We start from the raw sequence: 14,141 nt of genomic DNA on the forward strand, positions 1-14,141 counted from the left end.
TCACACCACGTTCTGAGGCTTCCTGGCATCTCTTCCTGTTCACGTCATCCCCCTGCTTCATGATTGGACCCAAAATCAAACACAGAGCCAGAGTTACTAATGAAATCTTTGAAATCACTCAGGCTATTCAATATATTTTACATATCATGATGTTGTTTTATAATTACTGACATGTTATTTCAGGTATAACATATAACTTTCTAGGGAAAAAGTCATGTCTTCAATTCATTTTGGATCTTCCTATATTATTTAACACACGTGGTTTACACAAAGGTTCCAAGAATTTTAATTCTGTAATATAAGGAAGATATTTTTAAAAGAAAAAAAAGTCACAGCTATGAATATATATGTGCACCACATACATACATATATACATTATTATAATAAAAGTACAAGATCATTTGAATTTGAGATGTTTTTCCCCATGGAAACAAAATAGTTTTTTAAAGCTCCTTCTAAACCCAGGTATGTAGTTTAAATCATTTGACTTGAAAATGCCGTTCCCACTTCTAGTTTAATATTCACAAGAAGCTTTCCTTTTGAAATGGCAAAGCAGAATGTGCTTCAGTCCATAATTCATACAGTGACAGTTCAAATGACTGTTAAAGTGAATTCTGAATTTTACATATAGGGCTGCTCAGTGAAAGCCATCAGTCTGCTTGACAGCCAGCAGTGCCTTTGTCCAAGAGACTTGTGGAGGTGTTGAAAAGATCAGATAGGTAGTGGTGGTAGTAATACTTATATAATTGGGATGAACAGAAGGAATTCTTTTGGTCTTAAATACTGTAAAAAACAGGGTTTTTTTTTTTAATTGAGGAACGGTGCTTATAATAGTTGAGTATGTTAAATTTTGCAGTGTTAGTGTGAATAGAATGATTTTCTAGAGGAATAAAAACTATGTGAAATATATCAGTGACAGTTATCTAAACATGTTCCAAGTCTTTGAATAGAAGGAGGCGCATTCTTCCAAAATGTGTATATTCCAATTATTATTCTATTTACCGAGTCAGATCTTTACCTGCTGTTTTTGTCCAATGGAATGAACACTTTTGATTTCACTTCATTCTCCTCTTCAGTATCAGAAAGAAGCTTATAATACATCTCTTTACCACATGGCAGGTAGGAGAGAAACATACTCTAGTCACTTACAGAAATATATAATTAAATGTGTTTTTAGAAAAAAGACTAGTTAAAATGTTCATTATAAAGTTGCTCTGACTTGCTGATTCTGTAACTTCTACTACATATTCCAAGAAATATCTCCTTTTAGTAAACCCGTATAATAAAGTGAGGGGAAGTTCCTCTGTGCATCTCAAATTGTGTTCACATTAAACTTATGCCTGCTACCATATGAGTTAGGATGATGTATATGAGGTGCTTGAATGATACAATCCCACGCTCATACCATCCTTGAGCTTATATTATGTGGGAGATATAAGACATGCAAAATAACTCCCATAAAGTAGAACATGGTACAAGGGACAGTATTATGGGAGTATTAGAAAGAGCTTCTTGGAGAGTTTTAGAAAGTAAATTTTATATATTAGGATTCATGTATTAGACATAAAGTAGTAATGGCTAGCCCAAAGGTATGGTGGGTCTTCCATGGGGCATGTTCTAGGAAAAGATGCAGTAAGTAGACTAGATGGGACATAGTATAAGATACTTGTGGATCAATAATGGATATCAGTAGTTTGGGGGAAGACTGTAGGAGAACTTATATTGCCAAGTTGAAGAGTGTGATTTTTTTTTTTTTCTGTAGACTGTGGGGAATTGTTGAAAGGTTTTGAATAAGGAAGTTGTGTGATTAAAATTGTAGCTTTAGAAACTACTGGAAGAGTAGGAAATTCATTAAGCTAGTTTAATGGGATAAAAGAGGTAGAGCAGTGATAGTGAAAATGGCCAAAAAAAAAAAAATTCAATAAAATACTTTGGAAGTGTCATTAACAAATGTGAAAATGGATTGGGGTGAAGAATATCAACATTGTGAAAAGAGAGGAAATATGAAAAGAGGATCAATTTGGGTTAGTGTTTGTCATGTTTGTGCAATGCAACTTGATATTATTCACTGGGGTTATAAATTCTAGGTAGCAAAATCTCTAGTATCTAATTATGCCTTGCAGAACGTCCAAGGAAGGTACTCTTTAACATATTCATTTTCATTATTGATAAAATTGAATTCAATTCAACAAGGGATAGTTAAGGCCTGACCGTGAATTGTGGTCTGTGCTAAGCCTCTGAAAACAAAGAATAAGGTGTTCCCACCTTCATATATCTTAGAAAGGAGAGAAGGACAAAGAAACAAGCAATTATTATATATCATACTACATAAAAATAAGTGTGAGCAAATTGTGGAGCTAGCACAGGGGAAAAAGAATTATGTGACAATATTATGTGCATTAATACATAACAGCTATTATATTGTATTTAATCCTTTTAAAATTTATTGGTTTTGTATTCTTCACAACATGTATGGAAAGGTAAACCAATCTCATGTTGCATTTTATAGGCAGAAACTCAACTAAAGATAATTTATTTTTTTCTTTTTTTCTTCTATTTTTTTATTGAAGTATATTTCATTTACTATATCATGTTAGTTTCATGTGTACAGCATAGCAATTCAGTTATACATATGTATATATCTATTCTTCTTCAGATTCTCTTCCATTATAGGTTATTACAAGATATTAAATAGAGTTCCCTGTGCTATAGTAGGTCCTTGTTGGTTACATATTTTATATATAGTAGTGTGTATATGTTAATCCCAACCTCTTAATTTATCCCTCCCCCACCCCACTCTCCCCTTTGGGAACCATAGGTTTGTTTTCTATGTCTGTGAGTCTGTTTCTTCAACTAAAGAGAATTTAAATGCCTGACACAATAGCAGAAAGTCTCTATTCTCTCTGTGGCAAATCCTAAAAATCCCAGCTAAGATACACTCAATAAAACAAGATGTCTGGAACTACTATAGTTTCAGGGTTGACGTTAGACTCCAGGATATATCTGTTTTCTCCATGGCTTCCATTGACATGTGTTACTCTTATCTCTGTGTCCTGGAGCTTGTCCCCTTGGTCCCTGAATGGCTCCTCTGGTTCCAGTGACAAAGTCAAGAAGTAGAGAAAAGAATTGTCCTTGTATTAAGCCCTTCTTTAAAGTGAGAAAAGCGTTGCCAGAGGCATCCTGACAGATATGCTCTCATGTGCTGTGGGCTGGAGTTGCTTTGTGCTGTGCCCAAACCAAACCATGGCCAGAGCAATGAGACCTGGGGGGCTGGAGGCGGACCCAGCCTCCTCTGAAGAACTTTGCCACTTCAAGGTGTGCAAAAATCAGGTTTGTTTATGGGGAAAAAAAATGTATGTGTGTGTTGGTGGGTGGGTGAGGAGGGATGGAGGTTAGGCAAGTGATATGGCTATTGGGGTAGGGAACCCATAATTCCAATTCTAAGTGTAATTCTAACTCTAAGTGTAATTCTTTTTTTTTTTTTTTTTTTTTTTTTGCGGTACGCGGGCCTCTTACTGTTGTGGCCTCTCCCGTTGGCAGAGCACAGGCTCCGGACGCACAGCCTCAGCAGCCATGGCTCACAGGCCCAGCCGCTCCGCGGCATGTGGGACCTTCCCGGACCGGGGCACGAACCCGTGTCCCCTGCATCGTCAGGCAGACTCTCAACCACTGCGCCACCAGGGAAGCCCTAAGTGTAATTCTTTAACTGTTTGATTGTTTGCCTTCATTTCTGGGCAGTTCTCAGAGGAAATCGTAATCTCAGCAGGTATCCTAAGTCTTCTCTTAATAAACAGAATGGTCCAATATGGGAAGGTTCTTAAATTCCCTTATGAAAATTATAACGTTATAAGCACTTCCCTGGCGGTCCAGGGTTAAGACTCTGCACTTCCACTACAGGGGGCACGGGTTCGATCCCTGGTCCCGAACTAAGATACTGCACGCTGTGCAGTGTGGCCAAAAGAACAAAACAAAACAAACAAAACAATTATAATGTTATAAACACTGCACTAACTTGTAACTGGACCCTTTGGAAAATTGTGAGCCACTGTAAATCATCCCTATGTTATGGTAGTTAACAGGTCTTGAGAGTGCAAAGCTTCTTTTCACAGAATCAACATTTAATCATATAGGTGTTGAGGAAGTTTTGGTATTTTTGGTGCTGATAGTAGATAATAAGGAAGGGCATACAGATATATGGATAGGTAGATCTATATCTGTATCTATATATAATATAGATAAATGAGGTGTAGCTGAGGTGAATGCTTCCTTACTGCCAGGTGTTATTACTCAAAATATCAATTTCGAAGCAGGAAGTTTGTTTTATCTAAAATTTTAATGTAGACCAGCCACACCAACCCCCCTCACTGAAAAGTCATTCTTTACCTGAAAAAGCACATCCTACATTATCTGGAAGAGCAGTGGAGAGACTGAAGGTCCTGCCAGGTTATGGGGAAACAGGTGGGCTGAACTCTGCCAGGGAGAGGTCAGGTTGATGTGACCTCCCTTCCTCCCCACTGGCCCCGCCTTCCCAACTGGCCCCCTTCAAAATCCTGGAGGGTGGGGGACAGGGGTCACTTCTTGACAGCTTCTGCCTGGGCTGCCAAATCTGCCTCTTTCTGAGCAGCCAGGAACAGGGCTCGCTCCTTCTGGAAAGCTGCCAGCTCTTCAGAACGGAGGTCCTTCACCACATAAATGCCCAGGGAACCGGCAGATCCAATGACGGAGTGGACAACAGAGGATGGGGCACGTCCTGCAGGGCAAAGGTGTTATCCTGAGCTTTGACGCCGGCGATCTCCTACACGTGCTTCAGTGGCACCAGGCCTGCCACTTCTTTCTCTGTGTGTGGGGCCCCCTTCTCAATCCCAGAAGCTGCCTTCAGGAAGTAGGAAACAGTGGGTTGGCCAGTTTTGATTTCAAATGCCCTGTCAGGCTTCACAAAAATCTTGGTAGGCAGAGAAACGCCTTCTTTGATGTCCTTGGTCTTCTCGTTGAACTCCTTACAGAACTGGTTGACAGAAATGCCTTGCTGACCCAGGACGGGGCCTGGCGGGGGCCCGGGCCGATGGTCCGGATCATGCCGCTGACCTCGGGCTTCCTGAGGGCCTGAGTGGCCTGGCTTAGCCTTGACATGATGAGGAGTTCCCGGCCTTAGTTCATTTCAGGTCTACAGCAAGGAGATGGGGGGAGGAGGGGGACAGGGACATCTTCTAAAACCTGGCCTGCATCCCAGTGACTACAGCACTTTATCTCTTTCTTGTAACAAGTCATCTGACAATTATAATATGTTCTGCTCATTAATAAATCTGGGGTCTGGCAGTAGCAGGCATCTCTTGATCACGTATGACAGGTGTGGAATTTTTATATAGTTCCTTTTATAATTTTGCTGATCTGGCATATTTAAGATGAATTATGAGAAGGAGGGACCATAACTGATCAGGTAATGCTTGAAAAGTAGTAGTGCACTTAGCCTTATTCCTTTTAATATCTTCTTTAACATTTTGGTGATTTCCCAAAGTCTAGCGGGCCATGCTGTTTTTAAAACAACAGTGGCTACAAAAATGTTTTCTCTGGTATAGGAATGAGGAAAGCCAGAGGAAAGCCATTTCTTTTATTTAAAAAATGTCTTTTAGAAGGTTTGTAGGAGCACATCCTAGGTAATGCTTAGTAAAAATTGATTTAACTATTTATATGCCTAAAGCCTTCTTTTAATGAAATGACATGAATATGATACGCTATCGATTCAATAACTGACACAATGAAAGGGAAAGTTAGATATTTTCAAAACACCCGTAGAGATCCAAGAATATCAGGGATATGCAGTGATAGCGAAATATAATGTGTCAATGAATATAATAAATGTCACAAACATACCTATTCATACTTTTATAAGGGAGGGGCAACTTCTTAGATTGAGAAGATGTGGCTGTTTTCAGAGAGGTTGTCTTTGGATTGTGTAGACACCCCAGTGATAGCTAGTTTTAGTTTTAGAACAGAAAAATGAGGCAAACTATTATGTTTAAACTTATTAGAAAACTCAGTTGATAATAGATCATTCAAATAATTTTATTCTTTTATTTAAAAAATCAAACTTTGGTCTTTAGTCCCAATAATTTCTGGACTACAAATACTATGCTAAATAGTATTTTTTATAACATTTTTTAATATAGTTGGTACATTTTAATGTGTAAAATTGTTCAAGGAATACATAAAATACTTTGACTATTTGCATATCTATGTATACATATTGTTTATTTTATTTGTAGTGACTTATTTTATTTGTAGTGACTATTTTATTTGTAGTGACTTATTTTATTTGTAGTGACTATTTTATTTGTAGTGGATGTTGTCTACATGAATGGAGTTTTACCAGAGAAGATAGTTTTTTTTGTTTTTTTAATTTAATTTATTTTTTATACAGCAGGTTCTTATTAGTTATCCCTTTTATACGTATTAGTGTATATATGTCTATCCCAACCTCCCAATTCATCACACCACCACCCCTACCCCGCCACTTTCCCCCCTTGGTGTCCATACATTAGTTCTCTACATTTGTGTCTCTATTTCTGTCCTGCAAAGTGGTTCATCTATACCATTTTTCTAGGTTCCACATAGATGCGTTAATATACGATATTTGTTTTTCCCTTTCTGACTTACTTCACTCTGTATGACAGTCTCTAGATCCATCACATCTCTACAGTGATCCAATTTCGTTCCTTTTTATGGCTGAGTAATATTCCATTGTATATATGTACCACTTCTTTATCCATTCATCTGTTGATGGGCATTTAGGTTGCTTCCATGAACTGGCTATTGTAAACAGTGCTGCAATGAACTTTGGGGTGCATGTGCCTTTATGAATTACGGTTTTCTCTGGGTATATGCCCAGTAGTGCGATTGCTGGGTCATATGGTAATTCTAGTTTTAGTTTTTTAAGGAACCTCCATATTGTTCTGCATAGTGGCTGTATCAGTTTACATTCACACCAACAGTGCAAGGAGGTTCCCTTTTCTCCACACCCTATCCAGCATTTGTTGTTTGTAGATTTTCTGATGATGCCCATTCTAACTTGTGTTAGGTGATACCTCATTGTAGTTTTGATTTGCATTTCTTTAATAATTAATGATGCTGAGCAGCTTTTCATGTGCTTCTTGGCCATCTGTATATCTTCTTCGGAGAAATGTCTATTTAGGTCTTTGGACCATTTTTGGATTGGGTTGTTTGTTTTCTTGATATTGAGCTGCATGAGCTGTTTATGTATTTTGGAGATTAATTCTTTGTCCGCTGATTCGTTTGCAAATATTTTCTCCCATTCTGAGGGTTGTCTTTTCGTCTTGTTTGTAGTTTCCTTTGCTTTGCAAAAGCTCTTAAGTTTCATTAGGTCCCATTTGTTTATTTTTGTTTTAATTTCCATCACTCTGGAGGTGGATCAAAAAACATCTTGCTGTGATTTATGTCAAAGAGTGTTCTTCCTATGTTTTCCTCTAAGAGTTTTATAGTGTGCAGTCTTACATTCAGGTCTCTAACCCATTTTGAGTTTATTTTTGTGTATGGTGTTAGCGAGTGTTCTAATTTCAATCTTTTTTTTTTTTAACATCTTTATTGGAGTATAATTGCTTTACAATGGCGTGTCAGTTTCTGCTTTATAACGAAGTGAATCGGCTATACATATACATATGTCCCCATATCTCTTCCCTCTTGCATCTCCCTCCCTCCCACCCTCCCTATCCCACACCTCTAGGTGGTCACAGAGCACCGAGCTGATCTCCCTGGGCTATGCGGCTGCTTCCCACTAGCTATCTATTTTACAATTGGTAGTGTATATATGTCCATGCCACTCTCTCACTTTGTCCCAGCTTACCCTTCCCCCTCCCCATATCCTCAAGTCCATTCTCTAGTAGGTCTGTGTGTTTATTCCCGTCTTGCCCCGAGGTTCTTCATGACCATTTTTTTTTTTTTTTTAGATTCCATATATATGTGTTAGCATAAGGTATTTGTTTTTCTCTTTCTGACATACTTCACTCTGTATGACAGACTCTAGGTCCATCCACCTCACTACAAATAACTCAGTTTTGTTTCTTTTTATGGCTGAGTAATATTCCATTGTATATATGTGCCACATCTTCTTTATCCATTCATCTGTCGATGGACACGTAGGTGGCTTCCATGTCCTGACTATTGTAAATAGAGCTGCAATAAACATTTTGGTACATGCCTCTTTTTGAATTATGGTTTTCTCAGGGTGTATGCCCAGTAGTGGGATTGCTGGGTCATATGGTAGTTCTATTTTTAGTTTTTTAAGTAACTTCCATACTGTTCTCCATAGTGGCTGTATCAATGTACATTCCCACCAACAGTGCAAGGGGGTTCCCTTTTCTCCACACTCTCTCCAGCATTTATTGTTTGTAGATTTGTTTGTAGATAATGGCTATTCTGACTGGTGTGAGATGATATCTCATTGTAGTTTTGATTTGCATTTCTCTAATGATTAGTGATGTTGAGCATTCTTTCCCTTGGTTGTTGGCAGTCTGTATATCTTCTTTGGAGAAATGTCTATTTAGGTCTTCTGCCCATTTTTGGATTCGGTTGTTTGTTTTTTTGATATTGAGCTGAATGAGCCGCTTGTAAATTTTGGAGATTAATCCTTTGTCAGTTGCTTCATTTGCAAATATTTTCTCACATTCTGAGGGTTGTCTTTTAGTCTTGTTTATGGTTTCCTTTGCTGTGCAAAAGCTTTGAAGTTTCATTAGGTCCCATTTGTTTATTTTTTTTTATTTCCATTTCTCTAGGAGGTGGGTCAAAAAGGATCTTGCTGTGATTTATGTCATAAAGTGTTCTGCGTATGTTGTCCTCTAAGAGTTTGATAGTTTCTGGCCTTACATTTAGGTTTTTAACTCATTTTGAGTTTATTTTTGTGTATGGTGTTCTAATTTCATTCTTTTACATGTAGCTGTCCAGTTTTCCCAGCACCACTTATTGAATAGAGTGTCTTGTCTCCATTGTATATACTTGCCTCCTTTGTCATAGATTAGTTGACCATAGGTGCATGGGTTTATCTCTGGGCTTTCTATCCTGTTTCATTTATCTATATTTCTCTTTTTGTGCCAGTACCATATTGTCTTGATTACTGTAACTTCATAGTATACTCTGAAGTCGGGGAGTCTGATTCATCCAGCTCTGTTTTTTTCCTCAAAACTGCTTTGGCTATTCAGGGTCTTTTGTGTCTCCATACAAATTTTAAGATTTTTTTGTTCTAGTTCTGTAAAAAATGCCACTGGTAATTTGATAGGGAGTGCATTGAATCTGTAGATTGCTTTGGGTACTATAGTCATTTTCACAATATTGATTCTTCCAGTTGAAGAACATGGTATGTCTCTCCATCTGTTGGTATCATCATTAATTTCTTTCATCAGTGTCTTATAGTTCTCTGCAGACAGGTCTTTTGTCTCCTTAGGAAGATTTATTCCTAGGTATTTTATTATTTTGTTGCAATGGTATATGGGAGCATTTCCTTAATTTCTCTCTCAGATTTTTCATCATTAGTATACAGGAATGCAAGGGATTTCTGTGCATTAATTTTGTATCCTGCAGCTTTACCAAATTCATTTATTAGCTCTAGTAGTTTTCTGGTAGCATCTTTAGGATGCTCTATGTGTAGTATCATATCATTTGCAAAGAGTGACAGTTTTACTTCTTCTTTTCCAATTTATATTCCTTTTATTTCTTTTTCTTCTCTGATTGTCATGGCTAGGACTTCCAAAACTATTTTGAACAATAGTGGTGAGAGTGGAAATCCTTGTCTTGTTCCTGATCTTAGAGGAAATGCTTTCAGTTATTCACCATTGAGAATGATGTTTGCTGTGGGTTTGTTGTATATGGCCTTTATTATGTTGAAGAAGGTTCCCTCTATTCCACTTTCTGGAGAGTTTTCATCATAAATCGGTGTTGAATTTTGTCAAAAGCTTTTTCTGCATCTATTAAGATGACCATATGGTTTTTATTCTTTAATTTGTTAATACGGTGTATCACATTGTTTTGCGTATATTGAAGAATCCTTGCATCCCTGGGGTAAATCCCACTTGATCATGGTGTATGATCCTTTTGATGTGTTGTTGGATTCTGCTTGCTAGTCTTTTGTTGAGGAATTTCGCATCTATATTCATCAGTGATACTGGCTTGTAATTTTCTTTTTTTTGTAGTATCTTTGTCTGGTTTTGGTATCAGGGTGATGGTGGCCTCATAGAATGAGTTTGGGAGTTTTCCTTCCCCTGCAACTTTTTGGAAGAGTTTGAGAAGGATGGGTGTTAGCTCTTCTTTAAATGTTTGGTAGAATTCACCTGTGAAGCCATCTGGTCCTGGACTTTTGTTTGTTGGAAGATTTTTAATCACAGTTTCAATTTCATTACTTGTGATTGGTCTCTTCATATTTTCTATTTCTTCCTGGTTCAGTCTTGGAAGGTTATACCTTTCTAAGAATTTGTCCATTTCTTCCAGGTTGTCCATTTTATTGCATAGAGTTGTGTGTAGTAGTCTCTTAGGATGCTTTATATTTCTGTGCTGTCCGTTGTAACTTCTCCTTTTTCATTTCTAATTTTATTGATTTGAGTCCTCTCCCTCTTTTTCTTGATGAGTCTGGCTAATGGTTTATCAATTTTGTTTATCTTCTCAAAGAACCAGCTTTTAGTTTTATTGATCTGTGCTATTGTTTTCTTTGTTTCTATTTCATTTATTTCTGCTCTGATCTTTACGATTTCTTTCCTTCTGCTAACTTTGGGTTTTGTTTGTTCTTCTTTCTCTAGTTCCTTTAGGTGTAAGGTTAGATTGTTTATTTGAGATTTTTCTTGTTTCTTGAGGTAGGCTTGTATAGCTATAAACTTCCTTCTTAGAACTGCTTTTGCTGCATCCCATAGGTTTTCGATCATCGTGTTTCCATTGTCATTCGTCTCTAGGTATTCTTTGATATGCTCTTTGATTTCTTCAGTGTTCTCTTGGTTATTTAGTAACATATTGTTTAGCCTCCATGTGTTTGTGTTTCTTATGTTTTTTTTTCCCTGTAATTGATTTTTACTCTCATAGCATTGTGATAAGAAAAGATGCTTGATATGATTTCAATTTTCTTAAATTGACTGAGGCTTGTTTTGTGATCCAAGATGTGATGTATCCTGGAGAATATTCCATGCGCACTTGAGAAGAAAGTGTAATCTGCTGTTTTTGGATGGAATGTCCTATAAATATCAATTAAATCTATCTAGTCTGTTGTGTCATTTAAAGCTTGTGTTTCCTTAGTAATTTTCTGTTTGGGTGATCTGTCCATTGGTGTAAGTGAGGTGTTAAATTCCCCCACTATTAGTGTGTTACTGTCGATTTCCACTTTTATAGCTGTTAGCAGTTGCCTTATGTATTGATGTGCTCCTATGTTGGGTGCATATATATTTATAATTGTTATATCTTCTTCTTGAATTGATTCATTTTCATTATGTAGTGTCCTTCCTTGTCTCTTGTAACATTTTTTATTTTAAAGTCTATTTTATCTGATATGAGTATTGATACTCCAGCTTTCTTTTGATTTCCATTTACATGGAATATCTTTTTCCATCCCTTCACTTTCAGTCTGTATGTGTCCCTAGGTGTGAAGTGGGTCTCTTGTAGACAGCATATAGATGGGTCTTGTTTTTGTATCCATTCAGCAAGCCTGTGTCTTTTGGTTGGAGCATTTAATCCATTCATGTTTAAGGTAATTATTGATACGTATGTTCCTATTACCATTTTCTTAATTGTTTTGGGTTTGTTTTTGTAGGTCCTTTTCTTCTCTTGTGTTTCCCACTTAGAGAAGTCCCTTTAGCGTTTGTTGTAGAGTGCTTTGGTGGTGCTGAATTCTCTTAGCTTTTGCTTGTCTGTAGAGCGTTTGGTTTCTCCGTCAAATCTGAATGAGACCCTTGCTGAGTAGAGTAATATTGGTTGTAGGTTTTTCCCTTTCATCACTTTAAATATATCATGCCACTCCCTTCTGGCTTTAGAGTTTCTGCTGAGAAATCAGCTGTTAACCTTATGGGAGTTCCCTTCTATATTATTTGTTGTTTTTTCCTTGTTGCTTTCAATAAGTTTTCTTTGTCCTTATTTTTTGTCAATTTGATTACTATGTGTCTTGGCGTGTTTCTCCTTGGGTTTATCCTGCCTGGGACTCTGCACTTCCTGGACTTGGGTGGCTATTTCCCTTCCCATGTTAGGGAAGTTTTCGACTATTATCTCTTCAAGTATTTTCTTGGTTCCTTTCTCCCTCTCTTCTCCTTCTGTGACCCCTATAATGCAAATGTTGTTGCATTTAATGTTTTCCCAGAGGTCTCTTAGGCTGTCTTCTTTTCTTTTCATTCTTTTTCTTTATTCTGTTCCGCAGCAGTGAATTCCACCATTCTGTCTTCCACATCACTTATCTGTTCTTCTGCCTCAGTTATTCTGCTATTGATTTTTCTAGTGTATTTTTCATTTCAGATATTGTATTGTTCATCTCTGTTTTTGTATTGTTCATCTCTGTTTGTTCTTTAATTCTTCTAGGTCTTTATTAAACATTTCTTGCATCTTTTCGATCTTTGCCTCCATTCTTTTTCTGAGGTCCTGGATCATCTTCACTATCATTATTCTGCATTCCTTTTCTTGAAGGTTGCCTATCTCCACTTCATTTAGTTTTTTTTTCTGGGGTTTTATCTTGTTCCTTCATCTGGTACATAGCCCCTGCCTTTTCATCTTGTCTGTCTTTCTGTGAATGTGGTTTTTGTTCCACAGGCTGCAGGATTGTAGTTCTTCTTACTTCTGCTGTCTGTCCTCTCAAAGAAACAGTTTTGTCAACTGCTATTTTCACTTAACATATTGTTAAGTAGATCTAATTAAATCTGTTAAGTGAAGTGTATCTTTAAGTAGATTCCTGAAATGAGATTATTTATGATTGTGTAATATTCCATGATATGAGTGATCATGTTTATCTAATTCATATTGTTATTAGGCTGTAGGTTGCTTTCATGCTATTTCACATTCTTGTCTCTAAATATTTGTAAGCATTTCTAAGGCCTTGCTGATGATTTTCCTAAAATAAATTCCTAAATGTGGTATTACCATGTCAATTTTAAAGCTTTTAACGTGTATTTCCATACTGTACTCTAGAAATATGTTTCAGTTTCTAGATACAGTAATTATTAATTGGTGCCCATAACTATGCAGATTTTAGATCATTGTAAAAAAGAAGTTTATAACATGGTTGCCTAGGGAGTGCTATATTAGTCTTTTCTACATTCCTTGGGTATCATCCTTGTCTCATCATATATATTTACTTTCCTTATGTATTTTCCTTATATCATTATACATGCATATCATTGACAAAACAAAAGCAAAGAAGAAAAAGCAAGGAAATTGACACGTCAGTGCATGTTTTAGCAATAACAATAAAAGCTACTGCTTTTATGAAATTTCAAAATGCTTACAATAAGATAATGCTTTTGCTTGCTAGTAAAATCTCTATTTTGCTCTGTGCTGGTAGCAACAAAAAGAAAGGAAAAAGATGAACAAATCACACATAGACCTTGACTGCTAGGAAAAGCTAATGAGGTAAATGAATAATAGTCAGGTTTTTATTATTTCAAGTAAATCATCACATTTATGGCATACTACTCCCAAGACAATAGGGCAGCAGCTTTTTGTTTTAAATGTTTTATTTTTTTTCCTGTTTTTTGTTTTCCTGCATATTTCATCCCCATTCAAATACTATTTAATTCACATTCACATTGAACTATAAAAGCTGAGATATTCAAAAGCCACTCACTCTTGGGAATTCCCTGGCGGTCCAGTGGTTAGGACTCCATGCTTCCACTGCCAGTGGCCCTGGTTCAATCCCTGGTTGGGGATCTAAGATCCCGCATGCCTCGTGGCATGGCCAAGAAAAGAACAAAAAAGCCACTCAGTCTTGAAATAGTACTTAGTAACTGTGTGGTCTTGGGCAATTATTTAATCTCTGTAGTCTTAGAGTCCTCAACTATAAAATGAGGGTAGTAATCTTACTGCCTTTGGGAGTGAGATAAAGTAGCTTTGAAAAAAGTTGAATCTTGATAGTGAAAGTTTATTGCTGTTTTTTGTTTCCTAGGTTTTGAGTCTATTTT

General features: G+C 36.9%; 1 protein-coding gene and 1 pseudogene across 3 annotated transcripts in view; one reads left to right on the forward strand and one right to left on the reverse strand.

Moving 5' to 3' along the window:
* KCNT2 (potassium sodium-activated channel subfamily T member 2) overlaps positions 1-14,141 on the forward strand; it is a 372,171-nt gene that overhangs the window by 13,837 nt on the left and 344,193 nt on the right. The window lies entirely within an intron of this gene.
* Positions 4,567-5,130, reverse strand: LOC101329167 (large ribosomal subunit protein uL11m pseudogene; annotated as a pseudogene).

The sequence above is a fragment of the Tursiops truncatus genome, chromosome 1 (genome assembly GCF_011762595.2).
Source record: "Tursiops truncatus isolate mTurTru1 chromosome 1, mTurTru1.mat.Y, whole genome shotgun sequence".
NCBI classification, from domain to species: domain Eukaryota; kingdom Metazoa; phylum Chordata; class Mammalia; order Artiodactyla; family Delphinidae; genus Tursiops; species Tursiops truncatus.